Source organism: Thamnophis elegans, chromosome 4 (assembly GCF_009769535.1).
Source record: "Thamnophis elegans isolate rThaEle1 chromosome 4, rThaEle1.pri, whole genome shotgun sequence".
NCBI classification, from domain to species: Eukaryota; Metazoa; Chordata; class Lepidosauria; order Squamata; family Colubridae; genus Thamnophis; species Thamnophis elegans.
In genome coordinates, this window is record NC_045544.1 from 113,535,297 (window position 1) to 113,553,672 (window position 18,376).

The window sequence follows — 18,376 nt, forward strand, 5'->3', positions numbered from 1 at the left end:
TCTTGATTCAGATGATGCCTTCTTGTCTCAGTGAAGCTGAAGGGGGCACTTTAGAACTGCCTCTAGTTTTGCCTTCTGCCGTTTGCTGTCTTAGCTTTCCCTCACCCTCATGATTCACGCCACCACAGATGGTCTCCATATTTGTCATTTCACAGCCTCCAAGCAAAAAAGAATTATCCTGCATCCGGAACAACAAGTCCTGACTGCCCGCCCTTTTTTTTTCTTCCTTCCCCCTTTTTTCCTTTCACTTTCTTTTTATAGTCATCTCCACTCTTTATGTTAAGCATCAAATGAAACTCACCAAATGGTTCTGATGGAAAGCACATTTAAATTCTTCCTGAGCTCCTCGGTTATTACCCAAGAATGATTCATTACTGCACACAGCCAACATTTCCTGTCAGGCTGCAAACCACTTCTCCGGAAGTAAACAGGAAAAAAAAAGTACCATGCAACTGGAGCACAGCCACTGGGTGAGAGTTGCAAGCTGGACACTCATGTTGTGGCCAGATGGGTTACGGTGTGACTTCCAGATTTGGAGTCCTTTGACAGAAGGCTAAAAGTATTTCTGCTGTTGCTTCATAAAACTGCATTCCCTATTTCCAATTCATCATATTTCTCATGCTGTGTCTTGGAAAAGTTCAAAATCGCCATCCCAAACTGCATAGATAAATGTCTACGGAGATTATCAGTCATCCAGGTCATGATTGCCCCAGAGGTGGTTTTTCGAAAGGCAAATACGCTTCCTTTGTTTTTTCTTTGAAGACATTTCGCTTCTCCTCCAAGAAGCTTCTTCAGTTCAGAACAGAAGAAGCGAAGAAGCTTCTTGGATGAGAAGCAAAATGTCTTCAAGGAAAAACAAAGTCCAGGTTCCTTTTGAAAAAGCACTTTTGTTCAAAATAGTCACTTTTAATCAGTCTTCCTCATATCATGCCTTGTAGTTGTGTTTGACTGCAAATTCTCTCATCCATATCTAGCATGTGAACAGCCATGTCAGCTAAAAATAAAGGATGCTGTGGTTCATTTTCTTTGCAGGTGATACATTGAAGAAAGCTCACTCAATTTATAATTCTGAGCAAACATAAACTTGCTTTAAAATTTAAAATATTTAAAGATTATTAAAAAATCTTTTTATAGAAAAAAATCCTGTCCCAACCTTCTTATGTTGATGAGGTATTACTGCAGGCAACTAACAATAGCTTAATGTGACACTATTATAAAATTAAATTTAAATTACATTAAAGCAGAATGTTGTAAATAATGCATAGTCTTCATACAAAGCCTGTGGGGAAACACTTATTTTCTTACAGGTGGGCAAACTGCCCAGTCTGATTTTTCATAATAATAGAATAGCTCCTGAGAAGGCCCCACCTTTCCTCATCACCATCCATCCATCCATCCATCCATCCAAAATGGGATTACAGATAAGAATATCCTAATTTTATGTTGAATGTTTGAATATTGAATGTTTATTTCATTTATATGCCACCCTTTTCCCCCGAAGGGGGACTCAGGGCGGCTCACAACTCAAACCAGGGAAGGGGGGATACAGACAAATTAACAACAACACAAAAGACAATACATGATTTAAAAACACACAACAATCATACCATTCGAGGCGGGGCAACGGTTCTTTAGCCCCAGGCCTGTCGGAACAGCCAAGTTTTAAGGGCTTTGCGGAAGGCCTGGAGGGTGGTGAGGGTGCGAATCTCCATGGGGAGTTCGTTCCAGAGGGTCGGAGCAGCCACAGAGAAGGCTCTCCTCCGGGTAGTCACCAGTCGACACTGGCCAGCGGATGGAATTCGGAGGAAGCCTAGTCTGTGGGATCTAATCGGTCTGGTGGAGGTAATTAGCAGCAGGCGGTCTCTCAAGTACCCAGGTCCAATACCATGAAGGGCTTTATAAGTGACGACTAGCGCCTTGAAGCGTATCCGGAGACCAATAGGCAGCCAGTGCAGCTCGCGGAGGATAGGTGTTACATGGGTGAACCGAGGTGCACCCACAATCGCTCGCACGGCTGCATTCTGGACAAGCTGGAGTCGCCGAATGCTCTTCAAGGGCTGCCCCATGTAGAGCATGTTGCAGTAGTCCAGTCTAGAGGTCACAAGGGATACAATCTTATTCTAGATTGTAACTGTTTAGGATTTAAATTGCTAGCATTAATAACAAGTGCAGCAATTGCAAGCTTGGAATGAAACTTTCAGACTCCACACATACTGTATATGGCAGGAATACGAACTAATTTTAGACAGGCCTTTATCTAAAAACAAAACAATGTTATTTATCCCTTGAGAAGTACTGTATTTGACTTATACGGAAGCATGGGTTTTTCATTCATTAATAAAGTAGAACACATAATTAACTGCATAATCTTTTCTTAAAAGCATTAAGAGGGAGTATTACTTTCAGGCAAGAGGCTGCATTTATAATGTTTTATTAGCTATTGGACTGCAAAAGGAATTATTTAAAATATCTTCCCCCAATCCATCATCTAACACCATATGCTGAGATGGTCTTGGTTTATAGTTCACCACTTTTAGAATGAGGAATTGAGGTGATTAGCTCTTGTAAAAAGTGCTGGGATAGCAACAGCAATAGCACATAGACTTATGTGCCCCTTCACAATGCTTTACACCCCTTTCTAAGCAGTTTACAGAGTCAACATATTGCCTCCTGGATCCTCATTTTACCCATCTCAGAAGAATGGAAGGCTGAGTCCCACCTTGAGCTGGTCATTCGAACTGCCAAACTGCTGGCAGCCGTCAGTCAGCAAAAGTAGCTTGCAGTACCGCATTCTATCCACTGCACCACCATAGCGCAGTGACGGTGAGTTCAAGGGGTCAGAACTATTGCATTAGTATGAAATAGCAAAGGTGTGCATGCCACTTGCATGCCTGTGCATAAAAAAAACACACACACACACACACACACACACACAGAGAGAGAGAGAGAGAGAGAGAGAGAGAGAGAGAGAGAGAGAATTTTCTGCTGACTCAGAAGATATGCCAATTGATAAATCCTGACCAGCTTGCAACATGATCATTTAGGAGATAACTATAAGAAAATAAAACTCCCAGCTTTCATGCAACCACTGGTGCTTTGCTTCCCCTCTACAAACTTCCTAAACTCTTCCTCTCCGCAGAGACACCTTATTCATTTTATTTGTATCTTGCCTTTTTATTGTTTTTATAAATAATTCAAACTCCTGGGGGCTTGGAATCCATGCTCCCTCCCAACACACATAGTTTTGTGAGTATTTTCAGCCTCTAAGAAACACAGACTTCTTGGAGGGATATTAAAGGCATGGCTAATTCTTTTTCCTTTGGGGATGGTTGGCTCATTTTTATTTGAAGAGTTTTCATTTTTAATTGATTTTTTTTAAAACAGAAAATGATTGTCTTCCAGAAAGAAGGAAGGAAGGAAGAAAATTAGTTAACTGTTCTGAATATTTCCATTTTGCAACCATGTTTTCCTGGCAAATTTTGGGAGAGCAGGGACTGTAAAAATGGGACTCAGGCCACCTTCTGAGTTGCTTATCCTGTTTTGGGGGAAGGGAAACGGAATAGGCCCTCTTTAATAACTACTCATTTCTTGCTCAAAAACAGGCCAAGCAGAAGGAAGCCACACTGCATTATCATCATCACTGTTATTTTGAATCCACCAATCTTGGACTGGAATATAAAGTTGCTGGAAACATTATGAACACTAAATACAAGGAAGCACCTTCAATAATAAAATACATTAATATCTGTAACATGATGGGATGGACAAAGCATCCTGATCACCACTTTTAATAATTTACTGAGCAAAAACAAAACAGACCCTTATTTGGAGCTAGGGAAGTACCTTCAGAGTCCAGTAAGTTCATGAACAGCTTCTCTCTATGCCTCAGGGTCATGGACCTCTCTTTCTAAAAGAGATTCAGAAACTGAATGTTCCCAAATGACTCTATTAAGAAGAGATTGGACAACCATTTGTCTGAAATGGTATAAAGCACAGTTGTCAAATTCAAGGCCTGAGGGCTGGATGCAGCCCATGGGGTGCTCAGATTTGGCCCACGGGACTGGCCTGGAAACAGCAAAAGACCGGCCCGCAGTGCTTCAGCCAGGAAAAATGGATCTCAGGAGGACCGCATGGCTCTATTTTCGCTGGCACAGGGCTGCAGGAGGCCATCACGGCTGGAAACAGAGCTCAGGAACTCGTTTTCGCTGGCAGAGTGCTCGGGTCAGCATAGGCACCCACGACACAAGTGACATCAAGCTAGCCAGGCCCACCCTGGCCATACCCAGCCTGGCCCCCTGAGGTCAAACACAACCCTGATGCAGCCCTCAATGAAATTTAGTTTGACACCCCTGGTGTAGGATCTCCTGCTTGAGCAGGGGTTGGACTAAAAGACCTCCCAGGTCCCTTCCAACTCTGTTATTCTATTCTACTGTTATTCTGTATGTATTCTGGCTAAACCGCTGAAAAAGATGCCTATTTAATCATACAGGAAATGCTTTTGAGGGAATCTGGATGCCTGCCTCATCACCAACATCTCTACTCTCCTTGTTCTTCTGGCAACATGACTAAATACCAAAACTATGCCAGACTGGAGTTAAGATGCCCCAGGGAATAAACTCATTTTAAATATTCTATATGAACATGTGCGTAGTAGGGGAGTGTTGGCTGAATATTCATGCTTCACACATGACACAGCGCCAAAAAAAATAAGTTTTCTTTCCAAGTATATGCGAAGTAGTAAGAAGCCAATCCTGGCTTCCTAAAATATCTAATTCCATCATATAATTTATTGCATCCATACACTGCAACGTCTTGTCAATGCTCTGTCATATTAGGGCAATATTTTGCTTTGTCCAATTTAGTTATCAAAAACTGGAAAGCAATCAGTGCAGGTCCCCAGAAACATTAAACAAAATCATATTGAGTTTGGCAATCTTATAGATCTAATAAATACACACTGTAAATAAGTAAATAAGTAGGTAGGTATGTAAGTAAGTAAGTAAGTAAGTAAATAAATAAATAATTTTTTTTTTGCCCAGGGTAAGATTAGGAACCTTGGCTGATTTTGAAATCATGGATTCATTGATGGAGTTTACACTTAGTCATAAAATTATAGGACAGATGTGGAAGAAGCTAGAATCTGTATTGGCATTATGCAGATTCCTCTACAACTGTACAAAGTCCAAGCATTTTTTTCCCTCGTCACCACTTAGAAGAGCAAATGGTGAATTGTTTAAAGGTGTGGGGCAAATATCGGATACAAACTTGAAAAAGATCCAAAAGACAAATAGACAATAGAACCAGCTTAAACCACTTAAACTGACATTCCAAAGAGGTTAGCTGAAGTAAAACAGCTTTCAAACAGAATTAAGTAACAATCTATCACCCGAGGTTTGGACAATGGGAGACGTCTTTATGTATTTGCCCTTGCTTGTCTTCAATGGGAAAATAACTCAGGATCTCCATGTGCAGGACTTTGATTTCTGGCAGTAAACATGAAAGCGTAGTGGAAAACATAAGGCACAAACAGGGGATAGTATTTATGTTGGTTCTACCTAATGGATTGATTGATTATACTAGTCCAGAAGTTTCCATTTGTTGTTTTGAAAAGAAAAAGAAAAAAAAATACAGATATTCTTTCCCCTATAGTAGCTGAGAATTGTTTAATTATCCCCCCCCCCCCACGCAAAAAAATCCCCTTCAATTCCAAGATATTCCAAATTAAAGCTTGTATGAATTCTGTTCTCCAAACTGGCTGCATTCACACAACATGCTTAATCTGGTTACTTGAATTAAGCTATATAGCGCAACTATAATTAACTAGATGGACTCAGTTTATGCAATATAAACTGAAGCTACAAAACAAAACCAAATTTAACACTAACTAAGCATAGTCTGCTGTATGACGGACTCTGCTAAGACTTTACTCAATCTGGTTAAGTGTGTAGCATGAATGGTGTCCTCGGTTGTCCTTAACTGCTTACTTAAACCTCTTGCAACATGACTCCCTTCTCACTCCCTTTACGTAGGATTCTCTGTTATTCTTCTGCATGTGCTATTTTAACCTTAAAAAAGAGGAAGACATTGCTTAATCCCACAGAGGATTCCACATTTATACTGCATTGATAAGAAAGAACGCATGACTCATAGAATCAGAGAATCATAGAAACATAGGACTGGAAGGAACCTTGGAGGTCTTTTAGTCAAATCCCCAGCTCAAGGCAGAAGTTCTTCTTCCATCCCAGACAAATGGCTGTCCAGTCTTTTCTTGAAGACCTCCAGCAATGGAGTACCCACCAGTCCGGGATGCAAGCTGTTCCACTGATTAATTGTTCTTACTGGCAGGAAATTTCCCCTTACTTCTGGTTGGACTCAGTGCTTTGGAGAATACATTGATTTCTTCTTTCCTATGTTAGCCCTTCAAATATTGAAAGACAGTTATTATGTCTTCTCTAGCAACCTTCTTTCCTTAGCCAATCATCATATGGTTTAGCCTCCAGACCTTTAATTATCTTTGTTGCTCTTCTCTGCACTTTTTCTAGGACCTCAGCACCTTTTTTTTTTTGGTATCATGGTGACTAGAACTATATGTAGTATTCCAAGAATGGCCTTAACTAGTGCAGTATAAAGTGGTGTTTTCACTTCTCATGATCTCGATTCTATCCCTCTGTTGATGAAGCCTATCACTGCTCTGGCTTTTTTTGGCACCTGGCTCATATTTAACCCGTGATCTACTAGGATTCCTACATCCCTTTCACAAGTGCCACTGTTACACCAAATATTGTCTATTCTGTACCTGTGCATTTGGTTTTTCCTGCCTAAGTGCAGGAGTTTACTTTTTCACTATTGAACTGCATCTTATTGGATAGAATAGAATAGAATTCTTTACTGAGTGTGATTAGACACACAAGGGATTTGTTTCTGGTACGTAAGCTCCCAATGTACATACAACAATAGTGATAAGCAACAAAGTTATAGCTATAAGAGGATAGGGAATAGGGAAGATGAGAATAATGATAGTAATGAACAAGTCTCTATTGGACATATAGGCTGGTGTTAACCCATGCACACTCAAATAACTAGCCTTCAGTCTGCCATTGGAGCTAACCAGTAGGCCCACCATCATTTTTTTACAAGCTCTGTTCTCAGCAGATGCCCACCGTAGAGACTGCAGCAAGTAGAATCGATTTCTGCCAATGAAGGTCACTGGTTAGGAAAAACTTCTTCTCTTGGATTAGATGGTATGACTGGTTTGCACATTATGCTAAGCCAAACTGTGGTTGGTTTGATGCTTTAGCATGACCTTGCATGAACCCAGACACTCTGGTGAATAAAGTATAGCTTACAACATGATAGGATGGGTAAGCCCAGTCAAACCCATTGTGGTTAAGCACATTATGGCTTGGTGATCATATTTAGATGGAATCAAAAGAAAGGGGAAGAGAAGTGCTAATAGTAATAGCAATAGCACTTAGACTTATATACTGCTTTACAGTGCTTTTATAGCTCTCTCTGACCAGTTTACAGAGTCAGAATATTGCCCCCAGCAATCTGGGTCCTCATTTTACTAACCTCAGAAGGATGGAATGCTGAGTCAACCTAAAAGGGAAAAGGGGCAGATATTGTGAATATGCGGACGATACACAGTTGTATCTGTCCGCCCCGTGCCAACTCAGTGAAGCGGTTGACATGATGTGCCAGTGCCTGGAGGCTGTTAGGGTCTGGATGGGGGTTAACAAGCTTGTACTCAATCCAGACAAGACCGAGTAGCTGTTGTGTTTTCCTTCCAAAAACTTGGTCAATATTCCATCACTCAGGCTGGGGGGTGAAAACCTACGTCCCTCAGACAGGGCTCACAACTTGGGGGTCCTCCTGGATCCACAGCTGACTTTAGAACACCATTTGTCGGCTGTTACCAGGGGGGCATTTACCCAGATTCGCCTGGTGCACCAGTTGCGTCCCTACCTGGACCGGGAGGCACTCGCAACAGTCACTCACGCCCTCGTGACCTCAAGACTGGACTACTGCAATGCGCTCTACATGGGGCAGCCCTTGAAGAGTATTCTGAGACTTCAACTCGTTCAGAATGCAGCCGCGCGAGCGATTGTGGGTGCACCTCGGTACACCCACGTTACACCTATCCTCCGCTAGCTGCACTGGTTACCGATCAGTCTCCAGATACGCTTCAAGGTGCTAGTCGTAACTTATAAAGCCCTTCATGGTATTGGATCTGGGTACTTGAGAGACTGCCTGCTGCCAATTACCTCCCACAGACCCATTAGATCTCACAGGGTTGGCCTCCTCCGGGTGCCATCTACCAGCCAATGCCACCTGGCTATTACCCGGGGGAGGGCCTTCTCTGTGGCAGCTCCGGCCCTCTGGAATGAACTCCCCGCAGGGATTCGGACCCTCACCTTTCTCCAGGCCTTCCGAAAAGCCGTCAAAACCTGGCTTTGCCAGCAGGCCTGGGGGTGATGAGTTCCCTCCCCTCTCGACATGTATGGTTGTGCGACTGTTGTCTACTTTTATTATTTGTATCTTGTCTTTTATGTTCCCCTTTTTTTCCCCCTTGAATTGTTCGCCACCCTGAGTCCTCCCGGAGAAGGGCGGCATACAAATAATACAATACAATACAATACAATACAATACAATACAATACAATACAATACAATACAATACAATACAATACAATACAATACAATCTTCTAATTACGGTTCTGATTTATTTTGATGATTTGTTGTATGACTATTATATTACTAATTATATAAGGGACGTAGTGTCTCAGTGGCTAAGATGCTGAGCTTGTCGATCAAAAAGGTTGGCAGTTCGGCGGTTCGAATCCCTAGTGCCGCATAACGGAGTGAGCTCCCGTTACTTGTCCCAGCTTCTGCCAACCTAGCAGTTTGAAAGCATATAAAAATGCAAGTAGAAAATTAGGGACCCCCTTGGTGGGCAAGGTAACAGCGTTCCATGCACCTTTGGTAGTCATGCCGGCCATATGACCATGGAGATGTCTTCAGACAGTGCTGGCTCTTTGGCTTTGAAACAGAGATGAGCACCTCCCCCTAGAGTCGGGAACGACTAGCACATATGTGTGAGGGGAACCTTTACCTTTTATTACAAATTATTATATTATATTACTAATACAATACTTGTTGTTGTATTTGTATCTTACTACTTGGAGCTACTTTAGAGTCACAATGGTTGATATGACCCAAAAGCATGTGCAACTTATACAAATAAATGTTGTTGCTTGAAAACATTGCAACAAACTCTGGTCCAGAAGAAGTACCAGCTAGCCGGATTCCTTACAATATGAGCAAAGGCCAGTGCCTTCCTTTCCCGTTTGCCTGTGTGAGTCTGGGCTCACTATGAACCTTGAACCGACTGCTGATAGTGAAAGGGAAGAGCTAATGCCGATTTAAAAGAAAAACAAGCTTCCCAGCACGGTTACTGCTCAGTCACTCACGCCTGCAGTTACACTTGCTGATAGGTAAAACACTCAGTATGGAAAGGATGAGGAAGTAGGAGTTTCTCCCATAGAAAAAGAAAAGAAGGAACACAGTGTTCATGAACAGCAGCTGTTCTGCAAGAACACTGTAGAAAGTGGAAGCGTGCCCAAGAATCAAAGAACAGAAAATGCATTATCTCCATTTCGGTGATGCCACCCAGAGCCTATCTCAGAAGCTACCTTATACAGGGACAAATGATTGGTTCATCTCAATCCAATATTGTATAAGCTGTTGGCTACGTGTTTAGCCTATTTCATCCCCAACTAGCCCAGATCTCTGTTGAGATAAACAAGCTCAGGAACTTCTACATGCAAAAAAAAAATAAAAAAAATAAAAAAAAATCATGCATTTCATTTCATTCTTTTTTTAACTGTACTTAATACGATTATTTATATATAGCTTTTACAATGGAGGTGGCCAGTTTCTAAGTGCAATATATAAATAAACATCCAGAAATAAAGCAATTTTATAGACTTAAAATCAAAGGTGCTTCCAAACATGTGGGAGCACTCATGTAGCACACACTGTTTGCAACTCGTTACAGAAGCTGCACTTTTTCCAAAATTGTGCATCTGCCCTCCATATTGTAGCATGACCCCTAGAAAATAAATGTTTAGTTTATGGAGTTGCAGGGAGATGCTATCCCTGCATATTCCTAAGCAGCTTTTTCTCTTTGAATGTGAAATATTACACATTCCTAGTGTTACAGTATGTGACTGTGTCAGGGAGCTGCAGTTCCTCCTCTTAAGCAGAGTGCACCGTTCTCATTCCTGAGGCTGGCAAGTATACCAAACACTGCTCGCATCTAAATAAATAAATAAGGGAAGTGTGCTTGTGAGACTTTTTCTAGAATAGAACAACATTGTCACATGTCAGAGCAACAAATAATTGTTCTAGCAAGTGAAAGGGATGATAACAAGGCTTTCACACTTGATGAATAGGGTTTTTTTTTTTTAAATGTGGTAAGTAAACATTCTTATACTCCATTTGCAGGATGCCATTTGACAAAGAAGATGCCACTAGGCACAAAAGGCTAGTGGGACCATTTGAAGAATTTCCAGAACTGTAGCTTCTTCCATGAAAAATCAGATTTGGTCCTTCCTTCCATGGTGATTGATTATGTGCCATCAAATGGTTTTTAATTCCTAGCAACCCCATGGATTTTCTCCATGATGATTTATTTATTTAGTTCGTCAAACATGGACAAGATAACAGGTATAAGTATAAACATGGACAAAGAAAATAAGTACAAATAAATGGGGACAGTAGGACAGGGACAGTAGGCATGCTTATGCATGCCCCCTTTACAGACCTCTTAGGAATAGTGTGAGGTCCACGCTAGACAGTTTCAGGTTAAAGTTATGGGGGTTTGAGGATGTAACAACAGAGTTGGGTAGAGCATTCCAGGCATTGACCACTCTGTTGCTGGTCCTATTTTCTGCAATCGAGTTTGGAGCGGTTTACCTTGAGTTTGTATCTATTGATATGTTCTATGTGTCCCTAGCAGAATCTTTCAGATCTTCCAACACTGCATCCATTGTTGCCATAACTGAGCCCATTCCCCTTGCTACGGGTCATCATCTCCTCCTCCTCTTTGCTTCCACCTTTCCCAGCATTAGACCCTTCTCCAGAAATTTGGGGTTTTGCAAAAAGTGTTGGAAACCGGATCATTTGAATCTAGTCATTTGGGCCCTGAGTGAGAACTCTGTGTTGATTTGCTTGATGATCCAACAAAGTTCAAATATTTCAATATTCTACCTATCCTGCTTCTTCAAGGTAAACTTTTACTTCCATAGCATGTCACAGGAATACTTTGGCTTGCACAATTCTGGTCTTTATAGGTATAAAAACATCACAGCAATTAAATTTTGCCAAGGCCTTCATGATTGTTCTACCAAGTGCTAGTCTCTGGCATATTTCATGACTGCTTGTTTCTTTACTATTGTTGGTTGATCCTAAAAGGTAGAAGCTATCCAACACTTTGATACCTTTATCAATTAGTAATTCTAAGGCTGATTGTTCTGCTTATTGTCATTACTGTATTAAGACTCAGTACTTTTCTCTATATTTAATTTTAGTCCCATTTTTCAGTTAGCTCCTTACTTCAGTTACCGTAAGTCATTGCGGGCAACACTGGAATACATGGAGATATATGGATTACACCAACCAATATGAAGGCTGTAGTTGATGGGGCTGGCAACCTACAATGGCCATAAACATGAACACTTGCATAAAGGCTGACATCTTTTCATACAGCTTTTTCTCATAAGGCTTTAGCAAGTGATTTATCTTGGACTCAAAAACTTCAGTAACCCATAATGTGGTTTGTTTGGTCTGGGTTTAGTTTAGTTAGAGTTATTAATACATAAAGGTTTAGGGAACTATGGATTAGAGCAAGGCCAAAATGCTGATTTTCAAAGGTTTTGAAGATTGAATGGTTGAAGAATGAAGAGCCAAAGTGGTGCAGTGGTTAGAGTGCAGTACTGCAGGCTACTTCTGCTGATTGCTAGCTGCAGTTTGTCAGTTCAAATCTCACTGGCTCAAGGTTGACTCAGCCTTCCATCCTTCCAAGGTGGGTAAAACGAGGACCCACACTGTTGGGGGTAATATGCTGACTCTGTAAACCGCTTAAGAGAGGGCTGTAAAAGCACTATGGAGTGGTACGTAAGTCTAAGTGCTAAGATCCAAATGCTATTTGGTACACAGAAGCTGAGGGAAGTTAAAATTTGGCAACCCAGAATTACAATCCTTATCTTCCTTCATCATAAGCAAACACCCTACTCTTACACATATATAAATGAGGCCCCAGGTCTTCTTTTGTGCTATTTTATATTAACATTTTATTTCATTAATGAAATACATTAGATTTCCCCCTAAGCAAAAGGAAGAGCTTTGGAATGGCCAATTGCCATTCTGTCCATCAGAGATCTTTACCTTCATGTAACAACAAGGCAGGAGTGATCCAGAGCTGATATATTCCTTGAGGCCCTCAAATAACTTCCCTAGGAAAAAGAACTATGGGAATATACCAATTTGAGCTACTGTGGGGACCTGTTTTGATACATTTTTGATTTTATGAACATTACCAGCTGGATATTGGATAACACATTTCTAATCCTTACAATTCTAATCCTCACCATTTTCAATATAGATAGAATATAGATATATCTGTCTGTAAATTCTTCTGGGTGGGACAAATGAGATGACTTGAACCAAGAAACTTAGATAGTATGAAAGGGTTAAATTGACTTTAGTTTCTGTGGATCATTATCACTTTCAATCTTTTTTTAAAAAAAAATTGAGAAAAGTCTGACTGCAGTTTTTCATATTATTTTCAGCTATATCTTTAGATTACAGTATATCTGTTCCTTTCTATCAACTTACTCAGCCCTTGAAAAGCCTATAAACATGTATTTAATTTAGCAATAAGCAACTTAATTAAATTTGCACATACGCACTCCATTGCATAATTGAAGTTGATGACAGTCATTTGCAGAGAACAAATCTCATTTTTAGCACAGATATGAAAAAGAGAATGGAAATTTCTCTTTAAAAAGCCCTAAACATTGCAACTTAAAAAAAAACTTAAATATATCTGCAACTCTAGGTGTTCATTCTACCTCTCCTGCCACACAGGAAGTAACTTAGATTCAGAAACGCTCTCAAAAACCAATAAACAAAGAGTGAATGTCAAGCTATTTGTAATACATAGATGCACGCATTGCAAAATTAAGAAAAAAACATTATCAACATGAATGCTGAATATAATTCTTTTTTGCTCAAATACTTTGGTTATTGGAATTCTGAATTTAAATCCACACCTCTGGAGATTTTGCACATACAGCTGCAGGCAATGTAACAAGATCCTAATTCACAGTCAGTGTTAAATACCGTAAGTTCCAAGGTTTTCAAGGGGATGCTGAAGGAGGTAGAATTTCAATTTTGGAAACTCACATTTGACATGAAGGAGTTGTTAATAAAAGCTGACCTTTATTTGAGAATTTTCAGTATGATGATCATATTAAACTTCCAAAATTCAATAGGAAAGCTAGTGCAAAATTTATACATTTTGTACCATGAACAATCACCGATTGTTAGCTGGCACATCAAAAGGACAGGCTTACACTCACATAGCATTTTTCTCTTTTCCCCCTGCCCCACTCCCTCAACCTCCCCCAGTTTGGCTAACTAGTGGCCAGTTTAATTCATTCTGTTGATCCACGACTGTATTATGGCAGAATACACTAATTGGTTGATACAACTTTTAAAGAGTACTGAAGAAATTCTATGATGGCATATCAGCAATTATTAATTGTGATGGCAAAACCAGACCTCCGTGTTCAGAAAATGTCTACCTGAATTCCAAATGCTGACAGCAAGCAAGTGGAGAAATGCCATAATTGTCCTTTTGCTGGCCACTGCTAGAAATGCATTCTCATCCAGTAATCAAAAATAAACTTCTTCCTTGTTTAAAAATAAACAAAACCAAAACCAAAACCTGGGTAGATTTCATCACAATGAAGCACAAAATTTCACATCAGAATGTTGTTTTTTGGGGGGGGGGCAAGGATGTTAACCTGACTCTGGACTACACCATTACATATTATGGGGTCTTTCAAGAATCAGTTCCAGACACCATTGTTGCATTTGCAGTTAATTAACCTGTCAAGGATAAGCATTCTAACCCCTTCTCCTTGGTACTTGCTCATTTTCTACATGTACAGATGGTACTTTTTCTGATTCTCTGGCTGGGTCCCACATGCTAAGCCAATGGCTGGGTTTCCACAAAACAATGAGCATGTTGTATGAACCCACCTTCTATGATTCTCATCTCTATCCATAAGCAATTCTGTCCTAAGACAAGATGTACGTGTGTCTTATTTGCTCCTTTTTTTCTGTTTTTGGTTTTCACCAATGTGTGAAAAGCTAATTTACAAACAGGAAGCTTAATACATTTGCACTGAAAGCTTGCAGTAGGTTTTACATATGCATTTGTCATGTAAGACTGCAGTCTTTTTAGATTTTGTTCAGACTGCAGTCTTTTTAGATTTTGACAGAACAAACATTGGAAAGAGAGAGAGATCCCACAGGTTTGATACATATTCTGTAAGTTTGTTGCAAAAATCAAATCCAGAAAGCACACCCATATAAGTGATTCAGCAGGATTCAGAAGTTAACTTCTTTATATACATAACACATGAATAAATGTACAATAGCAACAGCAGATTCTTCCAAGGTAGTAGAGAGGAGAGATTGGTTTCCAGTTTCAATTCAGAGAGCAGACTAGATTAGTTTTCTTGCACAGACTCAGAGCTACAAAGGTAAGCCATGCCCAGGCTCCGAGCCATCTGGCATGGCTCTCACTCACCAAATGGTTCCCATTGGCTGACCCAGTTGCCACACCTATACATTGGCTGACCTTGTTACCATGTCCTATTCCAGCCAGTCCCCAATGGCTGACCGGTTGCTATCTCCTCTTCCAGTTCATGAATATTCTGACATATTTCACATTAAATACATTCCTTATGCAAATACAGCTTATGGGGGCTCTTCCAGAGAATAATTTAGAGGCTAACTTTCCTTCTGAAGATTGTGGTGAAGAGGAAAGAGAGGGTTCTCAGAGTATGAATTAGCTCTGTGATTCTCAATAGACACAATAATCACTCATATACACCCATGTAAATTCATACCAACATTCTATTTAAAATTTGCAAATCAAACACAGCCATCTGTTCTGGTTTTGGGGGGGAGTGGGAGAAAAAGAAATAAAACCACTTAGAAGTGATAACTTCAGCATATAGTTGTTGACAACTACAAAAGGCAGAACTTTCTACTTTGTGATCTGACTCAAATATTGAACTTAGCCATGGTTTGCTTTCTTAAGAAGTTAGCAAGTTAACGGGCTAGAATAGTGAAGGAAGAAACTTTGCTGAATGTCACTCGTCTTGGTTTCTTGCCATTAAAAGACTTATTTCCGGCAGCTCTGCTTCGCTATTCCATTTATTCTTCAAAGCATTGTTTCCTGGCTGGAAGAATCCTCATCGGGAGGCATTTTCCTCCCAACAGTAGTTAACAGTGGGCAAGATTATTTCCAGCTTCTCCTCCATGATTTCTACTTCTTCTCCATGACCCTGGGACATTTTTAAAACTGTAGCTCTACTTGTAGCAAATAGCTAGAAAGTATATTGGAACATATACAGAATATCCTTTCCCCTCCAAAAACAGGTAATCACAACTAAAGAAGAATAGAAAAGTCTTTCCTAAAAATCACAGAGTCCAGGCAGTTTTGTATCCAATGCTTGTTCTTTCAAGGGACATCTTTTTACCATTACAAATCTATATTGCTCCTATTGTGATTAGGAAGTTTCACTTGTTTCTTTGCAATATGCCCCCCCCCCACCACCACCAAAAGTTTCTAAATTTTACATATTAAAAAACAAAACACCAGCAAAGAATGAAACTCAGAAAGTATTAGCCTTCAGTGATAAAATCTGAGTTTTCACCCAGAAGAGCAGGACATACTCCATTCTCTAAACATGAATACTTTTATTCATTTTATGTTATACATGAATACTGTTATTCATGTTTTATTCAGCCCATTCTTTTTTCCATTTTTTTTAAATGCAACAATATTTGTAGGGCTGGAGAAAAGCAAGCCCCACTGGGCACCCGGATGCAAAGCAAGGAATGAAGTAAAATCCAAGCTCTACAAAGGAAGCCACATAGATCTGGTGTGCCAAAAGGAAAAAAATAATGTCTATGACATCTTAAAAATAGTTTTATTATTACCACTGTAGGTCACAGCCCACCTCAAGAAGTCTGCCATTTCCCCTTCTTATTTCTCAAAAGCATCAATTAGCTTTTAAAAGACTCTCGTCCCTTTTATATTGCAAACCATCTACTCAGCAGGGCAACTTGCCATGTTTGACAGATCTACTGATTAGAAATGACCCCTTTCCAGAAGAAAGATTCTCTGAATTCAGAGGCACTTAATTCTAAAGAGATACAGTGCAGTAAATAAGGTGGCACTGATGCATAGACATCCATTACAGCCTGGTCCTCCCGCTAGAATATAATCAGTCTTATCAAATCACATGTCAACTCACTTAACAAGTACAATAGTCACGTTATAATTGCTGGGAATTAACTGTCTGGCCATCCACTTTGTTGCCAATGTTTTGCCCGCCCCCCCTCCAAATTCTAAGTTAGCAAAAAAAAGAGCTAAGAACTAAGAAAAAGAAATGCCGTCCAACCAGCTACCCCTTCAGCAATCAACTTCAAAGTGTGGATGAATCCAGACAACACATCAAACCCAAAAGTTAACAAACCCGAAAACAAAATGGTATCGGGTCTCCTGCCGGAGCAGAAGGTTGGACTAGAAGACCTCCAAAGTCCCTTCCAACTCTATTCTGATTGATTGGATCCAAACCGGTATATTTATTTATACACCACTGCGAAATGGACCCAAATAAACATCTAAAGGAGATAAGATTGAATCATTCATACAATGTATTTAGACGGCAGCTCGGTTTCCAATAACACGCTAAGCCTAAACTATTGCCCGGTCCATTTTAACGGTAGTCCGGTATGTTGCGCGAACCCAAACTAAGAGTTAGCGCAGCGCTAGTCGGGCGCGCTTTCATCATTCCGCCCGGGGGAGTCTGTGATTCTCCACCTGGAGCCCCCCCCCTCTTCCCTTTCCTAAGGACACGCCTAGCCCGAAGTCCCGTCGGAGCAGAAGTCCCGTCGGAGCAGAAATCCCCTTCTCCTGCGCGCCCCGGACCCTGGGAAAAGCCGGCTCGAAAGGGCGACCCAGCCCTAAATAGCCGCCTTGGGGCAGGGAGAGAGGGGGGCTCCCAGATCAGCTGGAAGGAGCCGCGTAGCAGACCCCAGAGCGAGCCCGAAAGTGCGCGCTGGGCTGGCGGGCCACGCTGCCTCCTCTCCCCCGCCTGCTTCTACCCAGGGTCAAGCCTGGCTAGAAAAAAAAGTAGGGCTGGCATTTCTCAGGCAGGTACCACCACCTGCCTTCGGAGCCTAAGCCAAAAAGAGAAAGAAGGGGAAAGAAGCGGGGGGGAGAGAAGTGGAGACAAGTGTCCCGGTTCGCCTCGCCTACCTTTCCAGCCCACCTTCCAAGCCGAAAGCCGTTGAGACGGGATCAAGAGCAACCTCGCGCCAGTTTGCTTCTTGGATCCAAAAGAGGGAGCAGGGAAGAGGGGGGGGGGGAAGCCGTTTCCGACGAAGCGCCCCCTCCTTCCTTCCCTCCCTCTTTCTTTCTCTTTCTTTTGGCCTGCCCGTCTGCTAAAAGCACCCTCGCGCCCACTTCCTGGTTGCGTCTTTACTTCTCCCTGCCTGCAGTTACGTGTGTCAGACTCCCAGCGCGGTGCCAACGCTTTTAACTCGCCTCTCTTAAACCAAGCAGGAACCTGCCTCGGCACGCAAAAGCGGACATGCTGGGCTCTTGCGCAGCGTTTCCCTTTGCTCCGCAGGTCAGGAAACTCACCTGAGGTCGATCTAGGCTCCTTTTTTGAGGCAGGGGTCGGCCTCGATCCTTCCAAGAAGGATGCCAAGGGTGGTAAGGGGCTTGCCCGTGCAGGGGAAGCAAACTTTTGCACGGGTTCACTTACTACTCTCCTTCACAGTTATGCATTTTTTTTAAAAAGTGAAGCCACTCCCCTGGGACTGGCTGCCCACTTCCTTCAACAGCTCAGAGAAGAGGAGAGGGGTATGAAACTGGGGCATGAGTGTTTGGGGAGCAAAAGGCCTCCAGTCACTTGAGACCCAAGGAGCAAAAAAGCAAGTGAACCAAGCCAGGAGAGTCTGCTATACCCTGGATCCAAGAGACAGCTGCTGGCCCTCGGATCTG

General features: G+C 41.5%; 1 protein-coding gene across 6 annotated transcripts in view; it reads right to left on the reverse strand.

Moving 5' to 3' along the window:
- PTK2B (protein tyrosine kinase 2 beta) overlaps positions 1–18,139 on the reverse strand; it is a 116,966-nt gene extending 98,827 nt beyond the window's left edge. For 5 of the 6 annotated variants that reach the window (XM_032215884.1, XM_032215883.1, XM_032215882.1 and 2 more), the window contains exon 1: positions 17,627–17,867. The gene's annotated coding sequence lies outside the window, so the exon portion shown is untranslated. Of the gene's footprint in view, positions 1–17,626; positions 17,868–18,013 lie in introns of those variants that run through there. The other variant, XM_032215880.1, reaches the window with a different exon arrangement.
- Positions 18,140–18,376: the final 237 nt, after the last annotated feature.